This window comes from Silene latifolia, unplaced genomic scaffold, assembly GCF_048544455.1.
Source record: "Silene latifolia isolate original U9 population unplaced genomic scaffold, ASM4854445v1 chrun_scaffold_16, whole genome shotgun sequence".
Classification (NCBI taxonomy): domain Eukaryota; kingdom Viridiplantae; phylum Streptophyta; class Magnoliopsida; order Caryophyllales; family Caryophyllaceae; genus Silene; species Silene latifolia.
Genome location: NW_027413123.1, coordinates 10,738,420 through 10,754,334, shown reverse-complemented (window position 1 = coordinate 10,754,334; position 15,915 = coordinate 10,738,420). Strand labels below are relative to the sequence as shown.

At 39.5% G+C, this 15,915-nt stretch overlaps 1 non-coding gene across 1 annotated transcript; it reads right to left on the bottom strand.

The window, feature by feature from the left end:
* Positions 1-701: 701 nt before the first annotated feature.
* LOC141637373 (small nucleolar RNA R71) lies at positions 702-808 on the bottom strand. Its single transcript, XR_012541757.1, has one exon. It is a non-coding gene; the product is annotated as a small nucleolar RNA R71 (small nucleolar RNA).
* Positions 809-15,915: the final 15,107 nt, after the last annotated feature.

Here is a 15,915-nt window from a genome sequence, read left to right as displayed (position 1 = left end):
CCGGGGACGGTGTTATCTTGATTTAGATTTTCTTATATTGTTATTAGTTGTGTCTTTCTTTACCTTGAGGAAGTAAAACTCCTCAAGGTTTGTTCTAATTATTTTTGAGTTGTTTGATATTTTGCATGTCTAGAAGGTCACAAGGTGATTTGTTACCTTTTGATCGTGAAATTGAAAGAACTTTGACAACCAATAGAAGACTTGCTAGGAGAAATTTGAGAGGTATTAGTGAGGTTGTAGATATTCAACCAACTATTGAGTTCATCAACCCTTTTGCAAGAGAAGGTGAGGAGAACCCAACACAAAATACAACACAAAATTAACCCACAATGCCTAAGTTTTCATCACATTCCGTACCCACCGAGGAGAACCTACCCAATGGTACTCCCACACCACAACATTTAACCGGAAATTTTATTGCCAAATCCACATTTATCCAATTAGTCGAAAGGAGCCAATTTGGGGGGATGCCTAGTGAAGACCCTCACTCTCATATGGAGACCTTTTGTGACTATTGTGATGCGATTTCTCAAACCGGTGTAACTCAAGACCAAATTCGATGGGTCTTATTTCCTTTTTCTCTAATTGGCACGGCGAAACAATGGTTGAAGGGTCTTGATAAGGCCACTCTCGGAATTGATTCTTGGAAGAAGTTGGCTTTAGCTTTCTACAAAAAATTCTACCCACCGGAAAAGACTAACATGCTAAGAGCTCAAATTACGGGTTTTAAGCAAAGGGATGAAGAATCTTTGTATGAAGCTTGGGAGCGGTTCAAAGGAATTTGTCGCTCATGTCCTCACCATGGACTTAGCGAGTGGTTCTTGGTACAACAATTTTGGAACGGTCCATATGAAGATTCAAGGAACATTCTCAACATGGGATCAAATGGAATGTTCACCGAAGTTGATGACAATCAAACATGGAACAAAATTGAGGAAATGGCGGTCCATAACTCACAATATAGTAGACCTCGCAAGGCTACTAGAGGAGGAAAGCATGAAGTGGACTCCGTTACTCAATTGGGTGCTCAACTTAGTGCTCACATTGATACAATCAACTTGAAGTTTGAAAAAACTACGGCTAGACTTGAAGAAGCTTCGAAATCACCAAAGCATCATGTTAATGCCATGACGGCATCCTCATCAATCCCAAGTGGGATATGTGAGAATTGTGGAACTTTGGGACATGACTCAAGTGAATGTAGCGGAACAAATGAACAAGTGAATGCTTTCCAAGCATACAAGAGTGGTACCCCTTATTCCAACTATTACAATGAAAACACCAAATTCCATCCAAATCTCTCATACAAAAGCCAAAATGTTCAAAACCCTCAAACAACATACACCCCACCTCCCATGAGAAACCAAAATCAAAGACCCTTTTACAACCAAAACCAAGGTTACCAATATCAAAATCCATACAGTCAACAAAATGACCAAGGTTTTGATGTTCAAAAAGCGGTCCTCCAAATGCAAAAGAATCAACAAGAATTTTTCACTCAAATGCAAAAAGATAGTCAAGCAAAGGAAACCACCATCAACAACATCCTAGCTCACACCAAAATATTGGAAACCCAATTGACTCAACTAGCATCTTCAAGCTCACAAAGACAAAAGGCGCAATTACCACCTCAAAGTAATCCCCCAAGACATGAAACGGTTAGTGCCATTCACTTGAGAAGTGGTACAAGGTATGAAGCACCGAAGAAGCAAGTTGAGGATGAAGTTGTGGAAGCTAGTGATAAGGAAGAAATTGTGTAAAACTCCAAAGATGGAGAATCATCAAAAGAAGAAATCTCAAAGAAAAATGAAGATAAGGTCAAGGAGAAGGAGCCCATTGTGATTAGACTTCCTTTTCCAAGTCGTCAAGCCAAGCCCAAATTTGATGACCAACTTGGAAAGTTTATGGAAATTGTGAAGAATTTAGAAGTCTCAATTCCTTTCACGGAATTAATCAATCACGTGCCGGCCTATGCGAAATACATGAAAGACATCCTCACAAAGAAGAAGTCGATCCGGAAGCTTGAGACCATCGCCTTCACTAAGGTGAGTAGTGCAATACTTCAAGGGAGTTTACCTCCAAAACGCAAAGATCCGGGAAGCTTCTCAATACCGTGTACCATTGGCGACACCACGATTAACAAAGCCTTATGTGATATAGGGGCTAGTGTAAGTGTTATGCCGTACTCGGTGAGTAAAAGATTGGGGATGGAAGAGCTTAAATGCACCAATATCACACTCCAAATGGCCGATAGATCGACGAAGACACCATTAGGGATATGGGAAGATGTTCCCGTGCGAATTGGGAAGTTTTTCATCCCGGTGGACTTTGTCATTGTTGATATGGAAGAAGATTCCAACATTCCAATCATTCTAGGAAGACCTTTCTTACACACCGCGGGTGCGGTGATTGATGTGAAACATGGAGAGCTCACTCTAGAAGTGGGAGATGAGAGTATAACTTTTAATCTTGACAAAACTATGAGAGCTCCCCGTTTGCATGAACCATGTTTTATGATCGATCATTATAGCCGGAAGGATGATAGGAAGAAGTCGGAACTCCAATGGAAAAACAAAATTGAAGATGCTCCATTCAAAGAGCAAGTGAATTGTAACAAAGAGAGCTTGCAAAGCTCACCGAAGTCAAGCAATGAAGAAGATGGCCTCATTGGCCAAAACAAGATAATGGGAGAATTGTCTCTATCAACTCAAGAGATCTTTAGTGATCAAGTAGATGAAGTTTGTGGTCTTTGGGACGATGAGTTTGAAGGGATTTTCAATCCCTACATTGGTAATGCTATCGATCAAGACCGACAACAAGGGCAAAGATCTATTGAAGAACTTTATCATGACAATGAACAAGCTTTTGATTACTTTTTAAAGGTTTTGAGAAACATCAACAACACCTTGGACATGCCCCCTTGACATCTCATCAAGAATGAAAGTTTGGTGGAGTCCTCCCTAAACCACCATTTGTAAATATTTCTAACTCTCTAACTTGCATTTTAATTCTTAAATTGCATTTTTGTCATTTTTGGATTTTTTTATGCCTTTATCAAGATAATTATCATGTTTGAGAGAAGTGAGGGAGGGACTAATGATTTCAATTAATGTGTAGTGCTTTAGCTTAGTGTGGGGATAGCAATTGCCTAGGCTATTCATGCCTTAGTAGTGCCCCCACAATGAAGAGCACCAGATTTTGAAGAAGAATGAAAAATGACAAGGGATATGCAAGGTACACGGATGGAACTGAATCCGGGTAAAAGGGATAGAATCCGAGCGGGTTCAAGAGAATCCGCCCATCTTCAGGCAATCCGGGCATATTGGGCAGAAGACGCCCGTCCTTCTGAGCTGAATTTTTGAAATTTTTGTTGACTGTTAACGAATCCGGGCGTCCTGCAATAGAATCCGCCCGTCTTCATAAAGACGCCCATCCTGAAAGAAAGACGCCTGTCTTTTGGCTGAGAAAAAACAAGAAAAATCCCTGCAAAAGAATCCGCCCGTGTTCCTTACAAGACGCATGTCCCGTGTTTTCAAATCCGTCCGTCTTTGCTGCAATCCGCCCGTCTTTAGGCGAGAATTCCTGAAGCCCATCCAGACAGAATCCGGGCGTCCCGAAGGAAAGCCGCCCGTCTTCCCCCTGCATTTCAAATTTTTCGGGTTTATTATAAACCCCATCCCACATTCATTTCCTCATTCCTTCATTCAAAACACTACCCATAAAACCCATAACTCCAAAACCCTCATCCTCTCCATCACAAAAACAAGATTCCTCAACAACATTCACCAAAACCAAATCAAAACATCCTTTTAACAACAAATTAATCGCTCCTCTTTCAACAACAATCAAAACCAAGCACAAAATCTTCAACATTTGAGTCGATTTTTGAATTCATAAAGTCAAAGCCTTTCATCTTTAAATCGATTTGGGTACACTAGAAATTGAAGATTTTCACTCTTTTCTTGGTTTATTCATAAATGGCAAAGACAAAGGGAGCAACAAAGACACCAAAGGCAAAGGCACTCTCATCAAGACAAAAGAGTCTTCAAGCAAAGAAAGCATTGGCTATGGTGGTAGCTAGCCCAAACTTGGAGGAGCAACAACAACAACCTCCCATGGAAGCAACAACATCTACTACTCCGGAAATTGCTCAACTTTCGAATTATCCGGAGGTAATTTTCATTTCCAAATCCCATAGGGACACTTTTGCCAAGTTTGCTAGAAAATCATTTCTATCCACCAAGTTTATTTGTGAAGATGCCTTAGATAAGTTGGGTGTCCTTGAGCAAACTAGAGCCTTTTTTAAAGCCATGGGGTTGAAAAAATTGTTTACAACAAAAGAATTGACATACCCCTCCCTTACCTTAGAATTTTTGAGTTCTTTGAAAGTTAACAAGGTTGAGACTATGGAAACCATCGAGTTTCTCCTAGCTAATGTTAGTAGGCGCATCTCCTTTGAGGAAATGGGTAAAGCTTTGGGTCTTAGTGATTCACCGAGTTATTTCAAAAATGTGGGCAAATATGACCCCGACCCTCTTTGGGAGGCGATTTCCGGAAGGAAATTTGAGAGCTTTCATGCTAGTCGCGCTCTATTAGTCCACCATCCGGGCATTAGAGTGTGGCACAAGGTTGTAGGGAACACCATCATTGCAAGAAAAGACCCCAACCATTTCACCAAACTCGATTTTGTTCTTCTTGAGTCGGCCTTGAACATTGGAAGGGAATTCACCAAGCCTTTCAACTCTCTAAGGCTTTTGGTGGATAGATGGCTAAATGTTGATTGTGGGAAGCAAGGCACTACCGTTATTGTGAATGGAGGACTAGTCACTCTTTTGGCTAAATACTTTGATCCTAACTTCAACAAGGATAGCAAGTATGAGGCAAAGAAGGGTGGTCATCTCATTGATATTGATACTATGATAAACAAGTACAAGTGGGTCTCTCATAACCCTCTTGACACTAAGTATGGGTGGCTCACTAGTGAGGCTAGATCTTTTACTTTGCCTTTGAATATTTGTCGTTTAAGTGTCCACCGGACCAACTATCTCCTTCCCCTTTCAAAGAGGCCGAATACATTATCCGACAACAAAAGGGTGAAATTGAAATGCCCTCCTCTTCCATTGTCACACCACCCTATCCTTTCAAGTACCAAGAGTTCAAGCCCGAAGGTGTTGAAGCAAGCAAAGATTATATGACTCTTCTTATGCAAGAGATGCACAAACAAGCTTTCAAGAATCGGGAAGATGCTTACTTAGCCCAATATCCACCCCCCCTTCACTTAGCTAGGCAAGGACTACTTGACCCTTCATGTCCTTTGCCTAGTTGGGCGGATAGGGAAGTCTTCTTTTCGAGTGCATCTAGGGGTGAGTTTCCGGGTGATAATGAGGTTGTCGGTGATGAAGAGGTTGATGATAACATTGATGAAGAAGCTAGTGAAGAAGGAGAAGAGGATGATGAGCAAGGTGAACAACAAAGTGAAGAGGGAAGTGGTGATGAGTCCACTTCTAGTGAGGAAGAAGATGATAGTGATGATATGATGGAAGATTAGCAAGCTTTGGAGGCTCCTACCCTCTTGAGGTTTGTCTATTTCTCTCTTTGTTGTATTTTATTAATCTTGATGATTGTTGGAGTAGTCCTAGCACCATAAAGGACTAACACCTCGGCCCCATTGAGGTGTTCTCATTTTATTGTTCCCACTTTTAAAAATCCAAAATGACAAATTTAGTTTCATGCATTGCATAGTGTGTGCATGAACTACACCCAACCTTAGGACATTAGCAATAATGTCTAACTCGGTTTGGGGAAGTACATACATACACAGTGGGAGGTAATCTAAATTATCCTCTCCGTCATAAACAAAAACCATGCATCATGTAGTGTAGACTAGTGTAGCTTGCATTTAGTGTAGAAATCATGCATCATGTTTGCATAATTTCCCATCATTTTGCCCATTGAGGACAATGCCCATATTAGTGTGGGGATGGAGAATTCTAATCTAACTTTTATTCAAAAATCCAAAAAAATTGAAAAATTTCGAAATATCATAAAAATTTGAAAATTAAAAAACCAAAAACATGTTATTTTCCTTTGTAGTGTAGTCATGTATATATTATTGTATATATTGTGTTTGTTCTATCCTTGTTCATATTGATAGACTACGCCACATCCGAGAGATGAGGATATTGAAGACCGCATGGTATGATCTTTCCAATCTCTTTTTTCCTCTTTATGTTAATGACTATGTGGCTTTATTTTGATTGATGCGGTATAACAATGTGAACTTAGGACTTGCATTTAGTTTATATGTCATATTAGTTGGTAGAATCACTTGCATTAGGATGTATATAATAGTTGCATCATGGCATATAGTTGCATTTAGATGAAATATTTTGAAAAGTGCCTAATTGAGAACTTTGACAAGAGCAACTAAGCCATTACAAATACTTTTTCAACTTAATACTTCGCCTACTAGAATGGTTGTAAAACACCCTAGATTGTGCCATACTAGTGTCTTTCGACCCATGACCCAAAGCCTAGTCAAGGGTTTGCATGTGAGTCACCTATCCAACCCCGTGATGCGATGTGGACTTGGTTAACTTGTCTAGGTGACCTTGATTGACCTTGTGGTACGGCAACCCAAAAATACTTTCTATCAATAAGTTTGAAATGCTCATTTCAAAGATTTTGTATGTGGAAACGTTTTATTGCCAAGGAAACGTCAAATGTGATTTTGTATGTTGTTTTGATGGAGGCGTACCACTTCGATGTGCTTTGGAGAGGGATCCATTGAATTGGGCCCCCACACGGTTGTGAATTCAACCGCCCAGAGACAGAGTGACTATCACCCCGAAAAGCTATTGTCTAGAGGTTAACCAGTTGCCTAATAAGCGATTGGCGAAAGCAAAGGACATTAGCACGGAAGGGACAAACCCCATCTCTAATTTTTGAAATGTGAAAGTTGAATGAGGTCAATTTTTGAATACTAGTCCTATCCACCCTTGTTTATAACGATTTGAGCATTTCATTCCCAAAAAGCCTTTTTGTCAAGCCACTTTGTCGAGCTTGGGACGATCCATGACCTTTACTTTTGTAGAGAACTCGAGACTTGTCATGTCATATGCTACTAGCATCATGGGGATCATCATTCCATACCATCCGATCGCTCTTGACGAAAGTATTTGGAAATTGAGGACGAAAGTAATCTAGTTTAACACCATTTGGAGGTGATTTAGTGTCATCCTCTTAGCCTTAGTGATTTGTTGAACTATTATTTGTGATGGAATATATGCTCTTAAATTTGTTCTCTTTTAGTTGACTCCGCCACTTGATGAGGAAGTGGCTATTCCTTTTGTAGATGCATCCATTATTTGATTTTGTATGCTTAATGTTTGGATGTGTCGCCATTTTGGCAAGACCCACCTTGCCTTGCAAGAAGGCATCCTACCTCATGGTTGTCTTGTTGTGAGTTGAAGGGGCGGAGTGAGACCCGCTAATTGTCTCATATCGGCTATGTTATTAGGTTAGTTTAAATAATGGTCCTAGTCTTTGTCACCTCTTTACTCGGGACGAGCAAAGGTTCGGTTTGGGGATATTTGATGTGACCATAATTAGCGCATATTTAGTCCCCGAATTAGCCTTGTTCCCATGCTTTTTAGTGCATATTTGGGTCATTTATTGTCTTTAGTTCTTTGTTTTGCATATTCTTTGAGGTTTTGTGTCCTTGGTAGGAAAGGAGTGCAAACCTTGCATTTTCATGGCAAAATGAGACTAAATTGATTGAATCCAATGACCAAGCATCAAGGAGAGACAAGATTAGAAGGCCTTTGTACATATTATAGTAGTTGGGCAATGATGAGGAAAGATCCTTGCATCCCCGAGGAAATCCCCAGGGATTTTATGAAGAAAAGGGAAGAAAAGAAGAAAAAAAGTACGCTGCATGACAATCCGCCTGTCTTCCCCTGAAGACGCCCGTCCCCAGGACCACAATCCGTGCGTCTTCCATCAAAGACGCCTGGGCAGCAGCATCCAGAAGACGCCCGTCTTCTCCCAAAGACGCCCGGGCAGAGACACAAGAATCCGGTCGCCCCGTGCCTCAGACGCAGGGATTCCAAGACAGCGCAAATTCGTTTCTTCAAGCTTCAAGAAAGATGCCCTTCCTTCAGAAAATACCGGCGTTTCCCTAAGTAGGGACTTAATCGTCATTTAAGCCCTTAGTTAACCCTAATGCATCCACCTAATTTACACTATAAATACCCCATTAGTCTAATTAGAAGAGTATGTTCTTCTTATCAATTCTTAGAGTAGTTAATATCAATCAAATCTCTCTTTAGTTTTGTAATCAACAATTAATCAAGTTTTAATACAAGTTTTATTTCCTTAATCTCTCTTTTGTTCATCCTTTATTTTGGGTAATTGAAGATTATTTGGGTTATTATTGGGAGATTAACAACCTCTCAATCAAGCATCAAGTACTTCTATTATTCTTTGCTTTATTATTGGAATCATTAGTAGGTATAATTCTCTTAATCCCTTTTTAATTATTGCTAATTACTTTCATTTGTTCATCATGTTTCACTTTGTTGGTATGATTGACAACCTTGCTAGCATGTTCAACATGATAATGAGTGACTAGTTACTTAGCTAGGGTTAATGGGTAATTAGGGGAAACCAACATGGGGAATGATTCATGCTTAAATTAATATGCTTTCATGGTTTATTTGCTTGCTTGTTTTGATCTCAACTCATGCACATGTTATGTTTGATGAAATGCGAGCCTATGAATCCTTGCATTTTTTACCCATCACCTACCTTTTCAATGAGACTTGTAAGAAATAAACCAACTCGAGTCTCATTAGACCATGCATGTTGTTGAGTAGGAAAGACTAAGTCGACTTGTAGGTGTTGTACAATCTAATCGATTCGGCTCCGGGACCCAAACTTTCCTAGGATTGTAAGATATAACCCAACTCAATCCATCACAACAATAATTGCTTGCTTATAATTTGAGAACATGTTTGTATGATCAATTCCCATGAATCCCCTATGACCCCATGACACCCTAGTGCTTTTTATCAATTGTTTACAACCCTTTCAATTCATTTTGCTTATTTAATTTCATTGCTATTTAGTTTAGTGACCTTCTACATCAACCCAAATTGTGACACCCCTAAGACACCACTCGTCTCAATAGAAATCTCATTTCAATTCCTGTCCCTTGGGATCCGACCTTTACTTGCCTCTTTACTAATTGTAGAGTTGTTTGTGAAGCTATAAATTGTGTTTTGGTCTAGGTGCTCCTAATGACAAGTTACCGAAAAGATTTAGTAACCGACCAGTGATGGATTTTGGTGGTAGCTGGGAACAGATGTTAGATTTAATTGAGTTTTCTTACAACAACCGCTATCACACCAGTATTGGCATGGCGCCATTTGAGGCTTTATATGGGAGGAGATGTAGGAGTCCAATTTGTTGGGACGACAGTGCTGAGGCGGTGGTTTTAGGACCTGAGATGGTACATGAGATGGTTGAGCAGATTAAGCTGATCAGGGAGAGGATGAGAACGGCTCAGGATAGACAAAAGAGTTATGCAGATCTACATCGCTGGGATATAGAGTTTCAGGTTGGGGACAAGGTTCTTCTGAAAGTGTCTCATATACGGGGGTCATGAGATTTGGTAAGAAAGACAAGCTGAGTCAGAAGTTCATAGGACCGTATGAGATCTTAGACCGTGTTGGTGAGGTTGCTTAAAGGTTGGCTTTACCGTCTGCTTTGGATAGGGTACATAATGTGTTTCATGTTTCTCAGCTGCGCAAGTATGTGAGTGATCCATCACATGTGTTAGAGGTGGAGAACATAGAGTTAGATGAGTCCTTGTCTTATCTTGAGGTGCTTAAACAGATTCTTGACCGGAAGGTTAGGAAGACTAGACATGGTGAGACGGTCTTGCTTAAGATTCTTTGGTCTAATCATGAGGTTGAGGAAGCTACATGGGAGGCTGAGGAGGCCAAGAGAGAGCGCTATCCGTTCCTTTTTATCAGGTATGTATGGTTACGGGGACGTAACCTTGTTTCTTTTAGGGGGGTAGAAGATGATCGCGAAGAGTTTTTGCATCTTTTTATGTTGTCTTTGGTATAGATAGTAGTGGTTTGAGTCGGGTTGAGTTTGGTTTGCAGTATGTGTCGGAGTTTTTATGTTGAGTTTTGTTTTTGTTGTTGTGTCGGGAGAGGGTTAGTGTGTTTTTGTTTTGTTGTGGTTTGAACTTCGGGGACGAAGTTCTTTTTAAGGAGGGAAGACTGTAATACTACGGTTTTATGAATCTCTGGGTACTCTATCGAGTGGGCCTTACTCTGCCGAGTAAGAGTGTTTTGTTTTACGAAACGGTATTCTGTCTGTAGGGTACTCGATCAAGTAGCCTTGGCACTCGATCGAGTAAGGGGCACTCGATCGAGTACATTACTTACTCGATCGAGTAAGTCGGTTAGCGGGTTATGTTTTATCGGGTTTTGTTAATAATGCGGATTAGTATATATATTATGTCGTCATTATTACTAAACACTTTTATAAACCTAATACACTCCAAAAGGAGATTCAAACTACGTTGTTCTCTTCATCCGCATTATTGGCAAATCCCGGAGCTTGAGAGGTCGGATTTCGTTGTTCTTTGTGATCCTTGCGTCAAGTGTAAGTCCTACATACCAATTTTATAGCGTTTGGTTGACTTTGTTTAAACCCTAATTTTGAGATTGGGGGTTTTTATGATTTGTTGTGTTAGTAGTGATTGTATGATTATGTGATTAGGAGGAGGATTCGTGGAAGAAAGGTTTTGAGACAGCTGCTAGATCGTCTATTGTGTGTGTTGCATTCCAGATAGGGTCCCTACTCAGTATTATTTATATGATATGTGTGGTGATTGTGTTGTAGTTAGTGATTGTTGATTGATTCAGACGGTTGTGATTATATCTTGTTGATTGATTCAGACAGTTGTTGATTTTGGTGTTATGGTTACTGTTTATCTGTCTGTGTTCTTCGGGGCATGTCCCTAGCTGAGTGGAGTCACTTGCGGGAGTGGCTTCACGCCCATGATTCGCCTTCTGTGGAACCCGCCACAGAAGGGATTTGCACATTAATGGACTTGGGTTTATCGCTCGATGGAGATGAGCGAGGATTTGGTGGGTATGACTGCGGTCCCCCACTGGCGGTGTGGAGTATCTGTTGCGATGGGTACTCTGGCAGGGCTACACACTTTAGTGTGTAGTCAGTTACGTGGAGATTGATTATGGAGAGCGGGGTTTGATGTGACGATTGAGCTGTTTGGTATTTGTTGTGTTGTATCTTGTTTTGTGTAATTAGTACTGACCCCGTTTAATTGTTTTAAAAACTGTGGTTATCCATTCGGGGATGGTGAGCAGTTGTTGAGCAGGTTTGACTAGAGGCATTTGGGCTAGCTGGGATGTGTCACCATGAGCTGATTAGAGTCTTTTGCTGTCATATTTTAGTTGTTTAGACATTTCGTTTTTGAGAACATGTATTGTACCTTTTGTCAGTTTGGATTTGGAATTGTAATCACCTTAAACAGTTGGCTATTTAAATTATGTTTTTTTATTGTCATTTGATTATCATTGCCTCGGAAAACCGAGATGGTGACGTTCTTATACCTGAGTGGTCCTGGTAAGGCACTTGGAGTATGGGGGTGTCACAATTGTTGTTGTTCGGTTTTTTTTTTTAAAATTTCATTGGATTTACTAGAATTTGAGAGAAAATAGTGTAGAGAAAGAAAGTAATAATGTCTTTGTGCAAGGGGCATTATCGTCTTTTGTATGAAAACGTCATCGTTAGTTACTAAAATGTCGTCGATATAAATCAGCCATCCTCAATTAACTAGTTGTTCACAGTTTTTTAGTTTCTTTCACTACTCTCATCCACGAGAATATAATAAATTAATTTTCTGTTATGTTTATTTATTTTCCTTCACTAAAAATAATTAAAAAAATGCAAGCCTGAATTAAATAAAGTGTAACACACTACTCCAAGACAATTATTCAATCACAAATTTTCATTTTTTTTTTTTTTTGGTGTTGACCAGGAGTATCCCCTACCGACAGCTGGGGCAATCTCCTTCGGGGTACTGAAGTGTAACACCCCGTAAATTCGAAGACCTTTATTATATTTTAAAAGTAATATTTTAATCTATTTTAATTTAATATTAATTTATATGAAATAAAATCTATTTGATAAAATATAATCTTATTTTATTTTGAAGAAATGTAATTATTTTTGATAGTTTAGAAATGTTTAAAAGTGATTCAAACTATATTTAAATCTTTTTCTTTGATAAAATAGATTTCGAATAAAAGTCGTAAAATCGGGATTTTCCCATTTCTTACGGTCATTGGGTAAACGAGTTTGGATATTGGGCATATGAGTACTTAATCTTTTAGTAAAATCGTGTTTAAGAACTTTAATTTTCTCGGAAATCGCGTTCGACGAATATTTCTAATTTCCGTCGAAACGAACCAAAACGTAAACAATTGAAACTCACCCAAACACCCTACCCCAAACCATGCACCCTCCATCCTCCATGGGTCTCCTCTTCATCTTTCATTTCCTCAATTCTCATTCCATCACTTCTTTCTCTCAAACACCAAATTCCTCTCAAAATAACTTCCTTACAATCCCTAAATCCACCATAACTTCTTCATTTCTCCACCAAATCGCATAAAAATTATATATTCGGAATCCTCTCTTCAATCCTCATCTACTAGTAAGCTTTATTTTCATTTCCCCCAAATTTTGTTTAAGACACTTTTTTTAGGGTTTCGAATTTAAGCTTAATAATTGTGTTTTTGTTGTTCTTATAGGTGAAGAATTTGAAGATGAGTTAGGTGACTCATATGTTGTTGAAGATGAAGAGTAATTTTGGGTTTTAGAAGCTTTCTCAAGTTATTACTTGTCTCTTTGCTAGCTTAAGGTAACTATTCCGAGTTACTCGACGAATTAATGTCACATTAGTAGTTGTATTTGTTGTTTGTTGTTGTTTGTTGTTGTTTGAGACGATCTTGTTGATAAATGAATGAATGGAGTAAGATGAATATGCTGATGTTTAATTTATGTTACCCATTTGTATATTATTGTTTGGAACAAATTTGGATGAGAAATTATGTGTTGTAACAAGTCCGTGTTTTGGCTGGAACGCGTCAGTACCGGACCGAGACGGTTTTCAATGTTTCCAAAAATATGACAGATTGAACGGCATCGAAAAATTAGGTGGTTTAGCCACTTGAATCACTCAATTCGGAGTCCGTATGAGTAAATGGCGTCGTTTTATCGATTAAAATTTATAGAAAAGTTTACCCTTGTGTGAGACGGTTATTTATGCTGTTTTATTATGCGAGAATTTTTTGGAATTAGTTATTTTGTAAGTTGGAATGTTTTTCTTTATGTTGATAGTGTTCACATGATAGAAATTGGAAATAGCATGAGAATGATATTGTGATGATTTTTGTGATTTGGGCCAAAGTAGGCCAAGACTCTGAGCTGGGCCAGATTGACCAAACGAGTTTGGTCAAACTAGGTTTAAACTGGTCAGCCTCGATTTGACCGATGACCCGTCGCGGGACTCGGGTCGAGGGTTTGTCTTTGAGGTGAGATTGGTTGTTATTGGATGTTTTATGTTATGCCTTGATGTTTGTAATTATCATTTCACATGTTGGTTGTTGGATGCTTTGGATGCCTTATGCTTGGGTCATGTTGCCTCTCTACCATTTTAGCTTGTTCTCATGGATTATGGTACTGTTGGTTAGCTGGAATTTGGATTATTATTGATATTGGAGATATTGTTGGATTGTCAGCTGAATATGCTCTTGCGTAGTCTTTCATATGCTAGGGTGTGTATGATCATTTGTGTGTGTGCAAGTTTGGACTCTTTGCCCCTCTTATGGTTAATTGGGTGTCCTACTTGTCTTGTGTGGTGTGGGCTAAAGTATTCAAGCTGGGACTAGGTCCTAGGTGATTATTTCGGCCTTCGTCATAGATAGGCCGTTATAGTCTTTGACGAGTATATGTTCACCGCTTAATAGCCTTTGTGTCTTAGCTTGGTGGGCTTATATCCAAGTTAGGGCATGACCTCCTGACGAACTCTTAGAAGTATGTGGTCAGCTTAAGTACTAGCCAACCCTTTGGTGGACTCCTTAGGGGTACTCATGTGTTGTTATCATGGGTCTTGGATGCGGTAGTTTCCGCATGTCGCTAGGTCTGCGCAGGTTTAGGACTAGGGTGTTTACCTTACCTCGTGGTATAGACTCGAGTTACAGAGTGACTATTGACTGTCCTAAGAACTTATGTTTGTCTCTAGATATATTGTCATTTCTTGTTTGATGATTCTATGAATCATAGAAGGTGAGATGCAAGCCGGCTATGGTTGATAGAGTTTGGATTCCTGGATGTTATGTGATTCACATGATAGTGTAGTATGAGTCGGTCTAGTATTCACATGCTAGGACTCTGTGTTGTCGTATTGTTGTTCACATGATAAGCATAATTGTCTAGCATCTATATGCTAAGGCTATGTGTTATTCATATTCATATTCTTATGTTTACATGTTATATTAATTATGACATTTCGTGGCTGGGAGAACTCGGAGTTACTCCCCACTGACTGTGGCTTTCGTATTTGTATAAAATGCGATTGACAGGTAGGTGATGCATATATGGGGTACATGGACGAGCTAGCGAGCAAAGTAACCTTGGGACCTAGATTGGCTTTATTTTATTGTGACCCTTGAACACTTTTTATGTCATATACTTTTTAGGGACATATGTCTCCCTTTTTCATACTTGGGTTGTATAACTTTATTTCGCGACTTTAGCGATGTTTTATTTATGAGGTTTATTTTGGACCTTGCATGTTTGACACCTTCCCATTTGGATATTTTTATAACAGTTTCAGTTTTAAAAATTACGGTTTTTACCCAAATGAACCTATTACAAACATATCCATGCAGTTTTTATCTAGAATTATGTGTTTACTTTTCCGCAATAAATGAAGGTGTCACAGTTGGTATCAGAGCATATTTGCTCCCGACGCACGTTTGTGCACCCCAATATAAATAACTTGACCTTCAAATAATAAACTCGAGAGATGGGTAGGATGGGTAGACTTAAGACCTTATGTTGTAGTCTCTTTGTGATTGCTATTTATTAGGTGTTAATTAGTGTTCTCTTTTGCAAGATGGCTCCTACAAGAAACGTTGATAATGCAATCTTACAAGCTCTTACTCAGATTCTCCAGAACCAGCAAGACATACACCAAAACCAACAAAACCAACCTCCTCCTCCTCCCCCTCCTCAGTTTCCAGAAGGTGAAAGACCCGGTTCTTACACTTCGGTGGCAAGTCAATTGACTCGAAACAAGACTCAAACTTATGGTGGTGAAGTAGACCTGGTGGCACTCACCGAATGGTTTCGTGAATTGGAGAAAAGCTTTGCCTTGTATGATGTTCGTTGATGCGTGTCTTTTATATGATGTTTTACATCCTGTTTTACACGCATTTCAGAGCTCATTTTAGTAGTTTATGCTACTAGTCTCCCTATTTCCGTCTACTTTCGTGTTTTTGTACATTATTGCAGAAATGTGAAGAATCCAGCGGAAATCGAGCTAAATCCGTCCCCGGGTATCTTGCATAGCATTTGACGTGAAGTACTTACTCAAGGAACGAGCTTGGTGCGCATTCCAAGGCCCAAAAGACAAATCCACGAGAAGTTAAAAGCGGATTACCAGCTAAAGCAGTCGATCGACTGGCCCCCTTAGTCGATCGACCAACCCACGACTACAGAAGCTACTGTACACTGAAGAGCAGTCGATCGACCGGTCCCAGCAGTCGATCGACCAAGACGCTAATCAGACGTGAATAAGAAGAT